The sequence below is a fragment of the Pseudophryne corroboree genome, chromosome 1 (assembly GCF_028390025.1).
Source record: "Pseudophryne corroboree isolate aPseCor3 chromosome 1, aPseCor3.hap2, whole genome shotgun sequence".
Classification (NCBI taxonomy): Eukaryota; Metazoa; Chordata; class Amphibia; order Anura; family Myobatrachidae; genus Pseudophryne; species Pseudophryne corroboree.
Genome location: NC_086444.1, coordinates 589716680 through 589731155, shown reverse-complemented (window position 1 = coordinate 589731155; position 14476 = coordinate 589716680). Strand labels below are relative to the sequence as shown.

Genomic DNA, 14476 nt, shown 5'->3' with positions numbered 1-14476 from the left:
AGGACAGAGCTGAACTCAGGACTCGTCAGCAATTTCTTCCTAAGGTGGTGTCTGCGTTTCACATCAACCAACCCATTGTGGTTCCGGTTGTTACCGACACTTCTGTTACTTCAAAGTCTTGGGATGTTGTGAGGGCTTTGAAGGTGTATGTGAAGAGAAGAGCTTGTCACAGGAAATTGGAGTCGCTGTTTGTTCTTTACGATCTCAATAAGATTGGGTATCCTGCTTCAAAGCAGTCAATTGCGCGCTGGATCAGGCTTACCATCCAGCATGCTTATTCCACGGCAGGATTGCCGGTTCCTAAATCAGTACAGGCCCACTGTACTAGGTCGGTGGGTGCTTCTTGGGCGGCTGCCCGGGGTGTCTCGGCCTTACAGCTCTGCCAAGCAGCTACCTGGTCAGGTTCGAACACATTTGCAAAGTTCTGCAAGTTCGATACTTTGGCATCTGAGGACCTTCAGTTTGGTCATTCAGTTCAGCAGGAACCTCATCACTCTCCCACCCGGTTTGGGAGCTTTGGTCCTTCCCCATGGTACTAAATGGATCCCCAGTATCCTCTATGATGTAAGAGAAAATAGGATTTTAATTACCTACTGGTAAATCCTTTTCTCGTAGTCCGTAGAGGATACTGGGCGCCCGCCCAGTGCTTTGTTTTTCCTGCACTGTTACTTGGTTAAGTATTCTGGTTTGTTCAGCTGTTGCTGTTCCTGTTTCAAGTTTGGTTAGCATCGCTTTCCTCTTGTTTGTGTGTGCTAGTTCGGAATCTTACCACTATCCTTTTATCCTTCTCTCACAGTATGTCCATCTCCTCGGGCACAGTTTCCTAGACTGAGTCTGGTAGGAGGGGCATAGAGGGAGGAGCCAGCCCACACTATCAAATTCTTAAAGTGCCCATGGCTCCTAGTGGACGCATCTATACCCCATGGTACTAAATGGATCCCCAGTATCCTCTACAAACTACGAGAAAAGGATTTACCGGTGGTAATTAAAATCCAATTATATAGTGCAGCAAATTTTGTTTACAATTGGAATTCTTCCTATGACATTAATTTCTCTATGAAAACAATTTTATTTACTTATAATCAGAGCAAATATTAATTATCTACTGTAATTACTCAACATTTATCTAAATCTAGGGTAGGGGAGGCGGGGAAACGGCCAGACCAGAGAGCCGGAAGCTGCGCTGCGCGTGGCCTTCCTTACTTTTTGTGTGACTGGGCTGGCCTACCAGCCCATCAGCCCAAGGGATATATTTACTAAGCTCCTGAGTTTGACCGATTTTGTGTTAATTCTTCAAAGTGTCATCTCGGGAATTTACTAAACACAAATCTCGGCAGTGATGAGGGCATTCATATTTTTTTGCGGCACAACTTCACAAATACGAATGAATACACCATCGGTCAAACACGGCTGTTTAGGTATAGAACTTGGTAATTTACTATTCAGTTGTATTTGTAATCTCTACCGTGAAAGTTCATTTGCGGCCGTGAAAAAAAGCGAACCATAAAAAAACACGGAAAAAAATAGACCTGCTTTTGAGAAGCGTGTTTACAAGTGTTTCAACTTCATCATTAATCACACCTGCATTTTTTCCCTTTAAAAGGGGCCCAAGCACATTTGACAAATCACTCACTCTGAAATGGCTGCTGCCGTGTGTAATACTGAATTTTTGTTTGCTGTGGGATTCCTGAGACTGCTCCATCAGGCTAGAAGAAACCAGGGCCAGGAAACTGAACATGATCAGCAGGTTATACAGGTGCCATGGAGGCTGCGCAGGCCTCGTTTGTTTATGGGGCGTTTAAACTTAAATGCATTGGCCGATGACCAGGTCATACAGATGTTCCGGCTAAATAGAAACAACATTTTCCGTCTGTATGACCTTGTCATACTGGACCTAGACCCTGAGACAGCACGCTCTCGCTCTGTCTCAGGCCTGCACAAACTCCTGGCTGTGTTGCACTTTATGGCTACTGGCAGCTTTCAGGCTGTGACTGGCGATGTAATTGGAATCTCACAGCCCACCTTTTCAAAATACTTAAATCAGGTGAGGTAAACCATACATACTCCTCTACGTCTAAGTTTCTATTCTTTATATTATATTTTGTAATGTACACTCAGGTTTTGGATGCTTTGGATACATACATAGATGCCTCTATCTGCTTCCCTACCCAGGAGTTGCAGTGGCATGCAGTCAGGGTAGCTTTCTATGAGCTTGCTGGCATGCCCAATTTGCTGGGTGCCATAGATTGCACACACATTGAGCTAAGACCACCTAGGGGCAGGGAATATATTTATACCAATAGACATCTGGCCCACTCCACTAATGTACAGGTGGTTTGTGATGCAACTCTTAAAATTACAAGTGTTGTTGCGGGTTACTCTGGCTGCTGTCATGACTCCTTCATCCTCAGTCAGTCATCCCTCTTTGATAAATTTGAGGCCGGACAAATGCCCGATGGATGGCTGCTGGGTATGTACCAAGTTTTTTGTGTGTATGTGTGTTAACCTCAACATGGTCATTATGTTTGCACTTTGTTGTCTAAAGCATATTTCACAATGTTGCCTTTATATGTATTTCAGGTGATGGGGAATATGGCTGCTTCTCTTGGCTTCTGATTCCATTGTCCCGACCTGATTCACCTGCTGAACACAATTACAATCATGCACATAAGTCCACGCGGAATGTGATAGAAGATGTTTCGGTGTACAGAAATCTAGGTTTCGGTGTCTGGATAAGTCTGCAGGGCTTTTTTTTATTGTATAGTCCCTCAAAGGTGACTAGGATTGTATTCTGCTGCTGTTTTCTTCATAACGTGTTTGCAGCAACATCTGCCACATGGTGAGGAGGAGGATGATGTTGGTGATGAAGAAAACAGTCAGCAAGTAGGGGAGTTTGAAACATCTGGCGACAGTGTGAGTACAGATGTAAGGAGGCAGGTAAGGCAAGAACTGATCCTGCGCCATTTTGGCGGTAAGTGTATTTTTCAGTGTGTTTTGTATATAAACAATTATGGCACACAAATGACATTACAATATAAATGTAGCTCTTGCTCACTACAAATATAGGCCCTCATTCCGAGTTGTTCGCTCGGTAAATTTCATCGCATCGCAGCGATTTTCCGCTTAGTGCGCATGCGCAATGTCCGCACTGCGACTGCGCCAAGTAAATTTGCTATGAAGTTAGGATTTTTACTCACGGCTTTTTCTTCGCTCAGGCGATCGTAGTGTGATTGACAGGAAATGGGTGTTTCTGGGCGGAAACAGGCCGTTTTATGGGCGTGTGGGAAAAAACGCTACCGTTTCCGGAAAAAACGCAGGAGTGGCTGGAGAAACGGGGGAGTGTCTGGGCGAACGCTGGGTGTGTTTGTGATGTCAAACCAGGAACGACAAGCACTGAACTGATCGCAGATGCCGAGTAAGTCTGAAGCTACTCTGAAACTGCTAAGAAGTTTGTAATCGCAAAATTGCGAATACGTCGTTCGCAATTTTAAGATGCTAAGATTCACTCCCAGTAGGCGGCGGCTTAGCGTGAGCAACTCTGCTAACATCGCCTTGCGAGCGAACAACTCGGAATGACCCCCCTAGTTATCTGATTGTAGTGTATGTACTATATATGTGTTTATGTCTATCTGTTGTGTAGCAGTTACCTTTCAAAATGAATATCTATATATATATATATATATATATATATATATATTGTTTGTGCTTTTATTTTTAGTAAAAACACATTTTTCTATTGTGTTGTGAATATTTTCCTCAATGATAATTTTGAGTTAAGTATGCCGTAACAAATTATCACTCGTTTTTGTTCTTGGTTGTGTCTGTGTTGTGTTTCATTTTAAGCTCTGTTTAAAAAATGTTATGCTACTGACCCCTACATAATGGGCATTGAGTAATGTCTGGCATTTTGCTTACCCCACATTGTCTAACAACAATCTGAAACAATATTTAGTACTGAATTATGTATGTGTGCGGTAATGCTTCATGTTAGGCATGTTGGTAAAAGTTAGTCAATACATGTGTTGGATAACTCAATTAATTTTCGTGTTACACTGACAGTCAATAACAAATTAAACATTGCACATATAGCGTTTTTGTAATCTATTACCTTAAACAATTTTTTTGGGTGTCCCACAATTCATTATTGTTGTCATATGCTGGGGAATAGTGTGTATACAGCTGCAGGGTTGTTTATTTCTTAGGGGGTTGTTTGCTGGCTGCAGATGTTTGGGATGGCACATTGGAGTGTGTTCTGCTCGATCTTCGAACTGGGGAGGTAACTGGGGTCTGGATAGGTGTGGTTGTCCCTGAGCTGGATCCTTGTTGCTGTGATGCCAACAAATTTATGTTTTGGCTCAGGTTGTTCAGGCTTGCTGTAAGTTGGGTTGTTGCAGCTGTGTTGTTTGCGATGATTCGGGACAGGCTTTCGGTGATTAGCTGATTGTTTTGTATGATTTGAATGTGGGCGTGTTGATGGCGGTGTTGCTCATCCATTATGCGCTGAAAACTAACAATAAGTTGGCTGTTGTCGGCTCTCATCTGCTCCATTGTATTGGCCACTCTGCCAAGTTGCACATTCAGGACAGAACACGGGGTGATCGGGCACAGGTCACAGGGATACAATCATAAACATAAGAGAGAAAAAAAACAAAAATGGACAATTAATTATCCAACTATTGTGGGAAAGAGAAAATGTATACAATTTTCTCTTATTAAATACTGTCCTAGTTGGTGGTGCGCCCAGAGCCAGAAATTACACAGATAGACAATGGGAGAGAAAGAAGGCTCTTGTGTGGGCGCACTCTTGTACAAGGAAGGAAATTATTATATTAGATATTAAGAAATATTTAAAACATACCTTTTATTGGTATTGTTTAAGACATAATTACCCATCTAAATGATCCTTATGAAATAAAGAATTGAAAAATATTAAAATGTTCTGGTCTCTTTCTCCAAAGAGTGATTGGAAAGGTTGTAGACACTGGATTGTCAAACCCCCATTTCCCCTGACCAGTACAGAATTTCTGTATTGATGGGACAGAGGAATGGTCAAAATATTATAGATACATTCAACTATATAACTTATGTTAAGTTATAGTTAATATTCGATGGTCACCAGTATTTAAACACCTGAAATGTTGACAGATATCACATTGATAAAAAAATTATAAGATGTTGAGCTGCAATGGACACGAATTAAATAAAAGAGGAAGATAAGGAGGTACTGAATAGAATTAGTGGTGATACTGCTGTTGGTGTCCCTTCTTACATAGAGAGGGAAATAATTCCTACTCTACAACACCAGGTATTCGCAGGCAGTCTCCTCTCCTGGTACTAACCCGGCCCAACGCTGTTTAGCTTCCAAGATCGAACGAGATCGGGCGTTGGCAGCGTGGTATGATAGTAGAGGATTATGCAATCTGTACACCAATAAGAGTGCACCTATGGACAACAAGAAAGAGGGATGAATAAGTGAAGTGGGTGAAAATGTGTGGATCTGCTTTCCACGTTAGGCACGGTTCAACAGTTCCCACGTCCGTGGTACTCTGTTCCGTGGATCGTGGATGAGAGTCCACGAAATTTTTGTGGAAAGGAGAGAGAGTAAATTAATGTAATAACATTCCAGAACAGAAATGTGTATCGTATCCACATAAAGTGAATTCTGGACAATACCAGTCCCTATAGCTGAAGTAGTGCTCCTAACACAAATGTCGTTATTGACGGTGATATGGAGCTTTGCAAATATATTCTCACAACAAAAATATGTGTGTATATATGTTTACTACATATTAGGCCGTCTGAGCCAACCTGTTAGTAAGATACCAGAAAGTCAAGAATTAGCACAAAATATTACTATGGATAGACCAATATGAGAAAATAATTGCTGGAATTGATATTGAAAACAGTCTATCAGCGAGTTCTAAAAATCCTGACACAAAAGTATCTGATAGGTACCAGGATTCATGTAAATTAAGGAAAAAAGATCCTGACCTCAGATAGGGAATGAGTTTATATCAGAGAATAATATTCCATAGAAAGATTATTCTGGAAAAAATTCAACAGTCATCATAATAATATTGTGCTCCTGACATAGGATATAGTTTTAAGCAACGGCATTAGTTTTGTGACTGTGTAGATATATTCTCACAGCATGTATATTTCTGACATATTAACAGTCTAGGACAACATATAATTGTGGTATTCAGATGAAAATAGGTCCAGAATTGCATGGATTATTGCTGAAAATTAAACCAGCGTAACTGAATCATTCCCTCAATTGGAAAATAAAGCAGCCTATTTGCAGATACAAATAATCCTGACACAAGAATCTCTAGCAGGTACTGGGAATTATACAGGTTATGGCAAAAGGAAAGGCAGAGAAAGGAATATGTAACAGTGTCCTAGCCTCTGTTGGAGATTATAATTGCAGCCTGTATCAAAGAAGTAAAATTCACATGAAAAATTATTTTAGATATTACCTCTGATGTGCAGATTATAGGGATACAAATGTGGCTGACTACAAATACAATGTTACTGTCTGTGGGACATGACCACACGACAGATGGGGCTTACAAAACTCCGACCAAGAGGGCAATCAGGCAGCTCCATGCATAGTCAGGTGAGTAAAGGTGGTGCCAAAAATATCACTCCATGTGCGGACCCCCCGTGGAAGACGCGTTTCGCCTGTCAGGGCTTGTTCACTTCCGGGTTCGGAGGGGTGAGTGGGGACGGGATTTTTAAAAGCAGCTATATAGATGAAATGACCAATGGTTGTGGTCGGAGAGCGGGTGTGGTGGGCGGGAGTGCTACGTTGCCGCTCCCGCCCGCCGCCGCTGACGGACATTGTCAGCTGGTAGTTACGTGCAAGGAGCCTGCACGCGCCATATTGATAGTGGGATAGGATAATGCTATGTTGAAGAAAGTATGGGCAGGCCAGGAATGGCTGTTGTGGAGACCTGGAGCGCCATCATGTTAAAGGGAAAGAGTGGCGCTGGGATAATCACAGTGAGGGCAAAGAAAAATGCAAGACTGCAATTAATATCAGGGGTCCCGATATAAATAAGATAGAAAAATGAGGACCATATATTGCATAGTATGAGGAACCAGAACGGATCGATGACATTATGGCAAAAATGATAAAAGTGAAATAAAATAAAATAAATGTAATAGAAAATATTAATGATGAATAGAATTGGGTATAGGGAAAGGGAGAAGGGGAAACAAGATAGAGTGCTAACGAACCCTGAGTGGTAGGTTAGAATTGAGTTAAACTGGGGACTGGAGTGGTGCAACCTGGGATGTGGGGTATGAATGGAATTGGGGTATTAGTGGTGCATGCTGGGACGTGATTTAACGTGCAGGCTATTATATTGAATGAGTAAGTGGAATGAGTGATGGGTGTAAATGTGTAGTGGTGAGCTGTGGGAGTGGAGGGGGAAAAACTAACTAAGAGGATAATTATTGTGGAACTGGGTGAGAGTTGGATTTGAGGAAATAAAAGGAAAGTGAAGTAAGAAAATAAATAAATAAAAAATAAAAAATAATAAAATAAAAATAAAATTAAAAATAAATAATGATAAAAAATAGAACGTAATAAAATACAAATGAATGGAATAAAACTGGTATTGAATAAATGAAATAATAATTGGTTGAACGGGCAAAAATCAATAACGGTATTAAACAGCAAAAATAATGCATCTCATGCGTTGTATCATAGTATGAATGATGCTAAAATATTGAAATTTGTGAGCTCATCTGGTGCCACTTTATTTTAGAGTGAATGAATGAGCTGGATGTTGAAAAAAGGTGATGTATAGTACAAGGGCAGTGTCACCAGGTTACAATAAAGAGTGTGTCACAGAATAGGCATAGAAAAACACGTGGGGAGAAGTAGTGATATGAGGAATGGCGTGGGAAAGGGAATTATAAATAAAATTACAAAATCTACCGGAATGATGAGGATGGGAGAAGGTAACTGTGATGGAGAGAAAAAGGTATTGAATAAAACAGGTGACGGCTGGGTAACTCGCTATTATTGGATTGGGAGCAGGTCGGAAAAAGAAAGGGGGGAACCGGGTGCAAGAAGAGGGAAAGGGAGAGCATGTAAAAAGTGTGATAGGCAGTGCAATGTGTTTGGGATTGAGAAAAGGTGCAGTGTATATGTAAATGGATTGAAACTAATGAAGGAAACCAGTGGTTCACAAGAAAACAGGGTAATTTATATTTTCATTTAGACCGGAGGGCTTGAGACTATTGAGGCGAAAAATCCATTCGCTCTCTTTTTTGTAAAGTTCCTTGGTAATGTCTCCTCCTCGTATGCCTAAATGAACGTGATCTAGGCCAAAGGCCTTAAATTCTTTGATGGATTCTTTGTGGTAAAAGTGAAAGTGCCTGGCAACCGAGGTGAGCTGTTTCATACGTGCAATATCTTTCGGTGCATTGCGAATATTGCCCAAATGTTCCAGGACCCTCTCTTTCAATTTACGTGTGGTCATGCCAATGTATTTAAGGTTGCATCCACAAGTTATGCAATAAATCACAGCTTGAGTATTGCAATTGAAGAAATGTTGTAACGTTATTGATTGACCATATCGGTCCATGACGGTATTGGTTTGTAATATCTGGGGGCACGATTTACATTGTCCACAAGGAAAAGAGCCAGTAACAGATGTTTTTTTAGGTGTCGAAGTCACAAAATGGCTCCGGACTAACTGATCTTTCATGTTCTTGGATCTACGCCAACTTATCTGCAATGGAGAATTCAAGAAGGGAGATAAATCGGGATCCAGCTGTAGAATGGAAAGATGTTTAGTTATGGCATTCCTCAGCATCTTCCACTAGGGTCAGAAAGTCCCTATGAATCTAATGGTGTCATCTTGCGTAATGACCTCTTTTTTCTTCCCAAAAATCAGGCTTTCCCTATTGACTGTTGCAGTGGCTGAGTATGGTCGTTTAAGTGAGCGTTTACTATAGCCTCTAGCTAAGAGGCGATTAGTGAGTTCTCTGCTCTTGATTTTAAAGACATGATCCTCCGAGCAGTTACGTCTCAGCCTGAGATACTCCCCTTTAGGGATATTTTCAATGGTCGGTGGGAAATGTGAACTGGTTTGAAAAAGGAGACTGTTAGTTGAAGTCTCCTTGCGATATAATTCAGTTTCCAAAAAACCTGTATTGGACTTGTAAATCTTGAGGTCAAGAAAGGGGACCATCTCAGAGCTAATGGTGTATGTCAGTGTGATATTGAGATCGTTGGTATTCAGAAGTTTGATAAAGTTCATGAGAAGGTCTCTTTCTCCGTTCCAAATAATGAATATATCATCGATATATCTCAACCACAAAATCACATGTGTGGTATACTCCTCATTGATGGTATTAAAGACATGAAGGTGCTCCCACCACCCCAAAAAAAGATTGGCATATGTAGGTGCGCAAGCAGCGCCCATTGCTGTTCCCCTTACTTGTAGAAAAAAGTAGTTTTTGGAAAGAACAAAATTGAGTAACTCCAGAAGGAAATTTGAAAAATCTTTTGCTCCTCCTTGATCCAGGTAGTATTTGACCTCTGTGAGGCCTTGATGGTGATTAATACTTGTGTAAAGTGCCTCTACATCTAGAGTCACTAGGAGAAAATTGCTCTCAAAATGTATGTCATGGATCTTTCGTAACAAGTCGCATGTATCTTGCAAGTTGTAGGGTAAATCAAGAATGAATTCACGTATATGTAAGTCCAAAAATCGGCTTGGTTGCTACAAAGTCCCCCATTACCTGACATTATTGATCTGCCAGGTGGAGTATGAGCATTCTTATGGATCTTGGGCAAAAGATAGAATGCTGGTGTTTTTGGTTTCTGGACAGTAAGATATTGTAGTTCTTGTTTCGTGATGGTACCTTGGGCAGCAGCTTCCTGTACCAGGATGTTATAAGCATTCAGGAATCTGGTGGTTGGATCACTGAGAAGCTTTTTGTAACATGAAGGATTATACAATTGTCGATGTGCCTCGGTAATGTACATATCTCGAGGCCAAAGAACAATATTGCCACCTTTGTCGGATGATTTTATGATTATATCATGCCAAGTTCCTATTTCTTGAAGGGCTTTTCTCTCTTTGAATTTAAGATTTTTGGAAGAGTGGTGGATGCCAGTTTTAGTTTGAACATAAATGTCATCAAATTCTTTGGATACTCGGTTCAAAAAGACCTTGATCTCTGGACTAGTATTGTCAGGAGGGAAGAATGATGATTTGGGTTTACATTTCGGTCTGTAGGTAGTTCCTCCGTCAGTGTTGGATTCCATTTGAAGTTCCTCTAATTCCTGGATGGCATGGAGGTCATCACTAGACAGTTCTGAGTTGAAGACATCACCTACCTGTCTGGATTGTTGTTTGGCGAAACATTTCTTGAGAAGAAGCTTCCTCCCAAATAGTCTCAGATCCTTTTCCCAGGAAAATCTATTAAAAGATCTAGATGGTGAGAAGGAAAGTCCCTTTCCAAGTACTTCCATGTGGTCGGGGGAGAGAGACCTATCAGATAAATTAATGATCTGTAGTTTGGAGGAATTATCGGGATCTATCGCACTGTCTTCCTCTGCTGGGCTGGATATCTGGCGGTCCTTGGTATGTCCCAATCTTGATTGCGTCTGTCGTTTCTTCTTTCCCCCTCTCCTGGTTTTCCTTGATTTCTTATACGGCCCCTGGGCCTTGAACCTTGGCCTAAAAAACGTGGGGAGAAATCCTCAACCTCTTCCTGATTGTACTTGGTGTTTTCAAAAGTTTCACTGGCCGAGTCTCCACTGTTGGAAGACTCAAACTCCGAGAGGGTAGGGTCTTCCCTCTGTTTTCTATTCCTGTTGGGGAGTATGGGATTCCACCTGAAGATGTCGCCTCGTGCGAAGTCACGTTTATCCCTGATGAATTTGTTGCGTTTTCGGTCAATTATTGCTTGTTCATACAGGGCAATTTCTTTCTTATGCTTCTCAAAAGCTGTCTGGAAGGATAGGTCCTTTTCCCACGTCTCCAAATTTTTCCCAAGTTCCTCTATCTCTTTTTCAACCTGATCTATGAGTAAAGTGTCATGTTTGACCAGGAGGTGTAATAATTCGTGGGAGCACTTGAGAAGGGCTGCTTCCCATTCGGTCTTCAAGTTTTCAGGTGCAAGTGGGAAAGAAGGAAATACTTTGGGTCTAAGACCTCGAGGTACAATTTTGTTTTTAATATAATTTTCTAAGGTTGTAACATCCCATGATAGACGTGTCCTCCTCTGCAGATTTTTTTGTAATCTGGAGAAGGTAATCCTCCAATCTAGGTTGGAAGAGGTTTGTTCATAGGTTTCAGAAAAGGGATCCCCAAAATTCTCTAAGTTTTGGCGTTTTAATAACTCAGCTTTGAGTGAGAATGTCGTCATATTAAATGACAATGTAAACTCAGGCAGTATAGTACCGGAGAGTGGTAAAGATAGTTAGACTGAATATAAAAAGAAGGTAGCTGCTAAAAGGATCTGTGGGTAGGAAAAAATGAATTAAAGTAACATAGGTTCAAACGTAAGAATAAAGACCGTGCCAAACAATCAGAGTCTGTTATTACAACAGTATAGAATACTTAGGACAGAACACGGGGTGAGCGGGCACAGGTCACAGGGATACAATCATAAATATAAGAGAGAAAAAACCCAAAAATGGACAATTAATTACCCAAATAGTGGGAAAGAGAAAATGTATACAATTTTCTCTTATTAAATACTGTCCTAGTTGGTGGTGCGCCCAGAGCCAAGAATACACAGATAGACAATGGGAGAGAAAGAAGGCTCTTGTGTGGGCGCACTCTTGTACAAGGAAGGAAATTCTTATATTAGATATTAAGAAATATTTAAAACATAACTTTTATTGGTATTGTTTAAGACATAATTACCCATCTAAATGATCCTTATGAAATAAAGAATTGAAAAATATATGACACCATTAGATTCATAGGGACTTTCTGTCCAGAGTGTAAGATGCTGAGGAATGCCATAACTAAACATCTTTCCATTCTACAGCTGGATCCCGATTTATCTCCCTTCTTGAATTCTCCATTGCAGATGAGTTGGCGTAGATCCAAGAACATGAAAGATCAGTTAGTCCGGAGCCATTTTGTGACTTCGACACCTAAAAAACCATCTGTTATTGGCTCTTTTCCTTGTGGACAATGTAAATCGTGCCCCCAGATATTACAAACCAATACCGTCATGGACCGATATGGTCAATCAATAATGTTACAACATTTCTTCAATTGCAATACTCAAGCTGTGATTTATTGCATAACTTGTGGATGCAACCTTAAATACATTGGCATGACCACACGTAAATTGAAAGAGAGGGTCCTGGAACATTTGGGCAATATTCGCAATGCACCGAAAGATCTTGCACGTATGAAACAGCTCACCTCGGTTGCCAGGCACTTTCACTTTTACCACAAAGGATCCATCAAAGAATTTAAGGCTTTAGGCCTAGATCGCGTTCATTTAGGCATACGAGGAGGAGACATTACCAAGGAACTTTACAAAAAAGAGAGCGAATGGATTTTTCGCCTCAATAGTCTCAAGCCCTCCGGTCTAAATGAAAATATAAATTACCCTGTTTTCTTGTGAACCACTGGTTTCCTTCATTAGTTTCAATCCATTTACATATACACTGCACCTTTTCTCAATCCCAAACACATTGCACTGCCTATCACACTTTTTACATGCTCTCCCTTTCCCTCTTCTTGCACCCGGTTCCCCCCTTTCTTTTTCCGACCTGCTCGCAATCCAATAATAGCGAGTTACCCAGCCGTCACCAGCTTTATTCAATACCTTTTTCTCTCCATCACAGTTACCTTCTCCCATCCTCATCATTCCGGTAGATTTTGTAATTTTATTTATAATTCCCGTTCCCACGCCATTCCTCATATCACTACTTCTCCCCACGTGTTTTTCTATGCCTATTCTGTGACACACTCTTTATTGTAACCTGGTGACACTGCCCTTATACTATACATCACCTTTTTTCACCGTCCAGCTCATTCATTCACTCTAAAATAAAGTGGCACCAGATGAGCTCACAAATTTCAATAGTTTAGCATCATTCATACTATGATACAACGCATGAGATGCATTATTTTTGCTGTTTAATACCTGTTATTGATTTTTGCCCGTTCAACCAATTATTATTTCATTTATTCAATACCAGTTTTATTCCCTTCATTTGTATTTTATTACGTTCTATTTTTTATCCTTATTTATTTTTAATTTTATTTTTATTTTATTATTTTTTATTTATTTATTTTCTTACTTCACTTTCCTTTTATTTCCTCAAATCCAACTCTCACCCAGTTCCACAATCATTATCCTCTTAGTTAGTATTTCTCCCTCCACTCCCACAGCTCACCACTACACATTTACACCGATCACTCATTCCACTTACTCATTCAATATAATAGCCGGCACGTTAAATCACGTCCCAGCATGCACCACTAATACCCCAATTCCATTCATACCCCACATCCCAGGTTGCACCACTCCAGTCCCCAGTTTGACTCAATTCTAACCTACCACTCAGGGTTCGTTAGCACTCTATCTTGTTTCCCCTTCTCCCTTTCCCTATACCCAATTCTATTCATCATTAATATTTTCTATTACATTTATTTTATTTTATTTCACTTTTATCATTTTTGCCATAATGTCATCGATCCGTTCTTGTTCCTCATACTATGCAATATATGGTCCTCATTTTTCTATCTTATTTATATCGGGACCCCTGATATTAATTGCAGTCTTGCATTTTTCTTTGCCCTCACTGTGATTATCCCAGCGCCACTCTTTCCCTTTAACATGATGGCGCTCCAGGTCTCCGCAATAGCCATTCCTGGCCTGCCCATACTTTCTTCAACATAGCATTATCCTATCCCACTATCAATATGGCGCGTGCAAGCTCCTTGCACGGTTCCGGTATGAATGGTCGACCATGTTATGGTCGACAGTCATTAGATCGACCACTATTGGTCGACACTGACATGGTCGACATGTACACTTGGTCGACACATGAAAATGGTCGACACGTGAAAGGTCGACACATGAAAAGGTCGACATGAGTTTTTTAACTTTTTTGGGTGTCGTTTTTTTGCGTAAAGTGACTGGGAACCCCAATTAGTGCACCGCGTCCCCTCGCATGGCTCGCTTCGCACGCCATGCTTCGGGCATGGTGCCTTCGCTCCGCTACCGCTTCGCTCGGCACAGATTACCGTTCCAATCGTAGTCCACGTGGATCGTAAAGTATGGAAAAGTTCCCCAAAAGAAAAAAAGTTAAAAAACTCATGTCGACCTTTTCATGTGTCGACCTTTCATGTGCCGACCATTTTCATGTGCCGACCATGTCAATGTCGACCTATAGTGGTCGACCTAATGACTGTCGACCATAACATGGTCGACCATCTGAATGGATACCCCTTGCACGTAACTACCAGCTGAC

At 40.9% G+C, this 14476-nt stretch overlaps 1 pseudogene; it reads right to left on the bottom strand.

The window, feature by feature from the left end:
- Positions 1-5290: 5290 nt before the first annotated feature.
- On the bottom strand, positions 5291-5409 carry LOC134952449 (5S ribosomal RNA; annotated as a pseudogene).
- Positions 5410-14476: the final 9067 nt, after the last annotated feature.